This window comes from Octopus bimaculoides, chromosome 8, assembly GCF_001194135.2.
Source record: "Octopus bimaculoides isolate UCB-OBI-ISO-001 chromosome 8, ASM119413v2, whole genome shotgun sequence".
NCBI lineage: Eukaryota > Metazoa > Mollusca > Cephalopoda > Octopoda > Octopodidae > Octopus > Octopus bimaculoides.
The window spans coordinates 96,015,536-96,016,888 of NC_068988.1; the positions used below are offsets into that span (position 1 = coordinate 96,015,536).

Sequence of the window (1,353 nt, forward strand, 5' to 3'; positions counted from 1 at the left end):
TCTCTCTCTTTCTATCTCTCTCTCTCTCTTTCTATCTCTCTCTCTCTCTTTCTATCTCTCTCTCTCTCTCTCTCTCTCTCTTGCCTGTGTGTGAACTTAAATATAATATATACCAGAAATTCTTAAGAGTGGTGAAAACTGGAAATAGAAAGATGGAGGGTAGTAAATTCTGTTGTGAAGAAAATTTGGAAATCTTTACTCATAAGGACCCAGGCATGGTTGTGTGGTTAAGAAGTCCACTTCACGGCCATATTGTTCCTGGTTCAATCTCACTACACACCACTTTGAACAAGGGTCTTCCACCATAGCCTTGAATTCATAAACACTGAGTGAAATTTGGTGGATGGACTACAGAAGCCTGCCATGTGTGTGTTTATATTTAGTATGGTATGTGAAAACTGGTGCATTCACACTGAAACTCTCTGTAGTGTTAATGCCAAAGTACTTCAGTTTTTTTAACTGACTTACACTCTTGATGGAAATGTCCACCTTGGTTGCAGTCCAATGAGTGAAAGTGGTGAAAAGAAGAAAAGGAAAAAAGTAAAGACTACTGTCTTTGGTGTTTGAGAAAAACTATTCACATGATTTTGTGTGATGTTTAATTGGAGCGATAGACGAGAGGTGGGTGTTTGACAAGGTACAGTGCCCCAGTTTTTTGAAGTTGAGGGTACAACCAACCAGTTTAAAAAAACAAAAAGGAAACAGGTTAAATAATGATAGAAAATCCAAAGGGAAAATGAGATTGCAGCATCTTATCATTTCGGTTTTGTAGTTGATATGTTAGCATTGAAGAGGAATGTTAAATAATATTCCTTTTTTCATTGTATTACTGGTATTTGTTTTAAATTTATAACAATGTAAGTTGAACCAATCCTTGTAGCATTTAGCTATCAGATAACTTTTTGGTACCAAATACATGTTGGTGGTGCTAATGGTACAAATGCTAATGTTTATGCTTTTGGTACTAATGGCAAATATAGTAAATCTATTTCAAGAAGAAGAAATTAAATTACTATTATTTACATACTTTTTATGTACATTTTACTATTTTTCCCCCCCAAAAAAAACTCCTTTTCTTCTTTTCCCAACATCTACTTCTTTTATTCCTCTGTTTCTGCCATTTATTTGCTGCTTTTCCAGCTAAATCCCTGATGGCATGTTAAGATTGATAATGGTATAGGAACTCTATCAAGGGGGCAATTCTAAGTGTTTTAGTAGGGTTCATCTTTTTATATTGATGCAAAAAAAATGTTAAATTCCCATATTGCTACAGACATTGTTTTCTACTTAGGAGGAATAGATTATTGTTTTTTTGCCTTACTCTAACCAGAACACAAACATCCCCCCCCCCCC

General features: G+C 35.1%; 1 protein-coding gene across 5 annotated transcripts in view; it reads left to right on the forward strand.

The window, feature by feature from the left end:
• The window catches only part of LOC106868269 (dystrophin), a 111,884-nt gene that overhangs the window by 26,896 nt on the left and 83,635 nt on the right, over positions 1-1,353 (forward strand). The window lies entirely within an intron of this gene.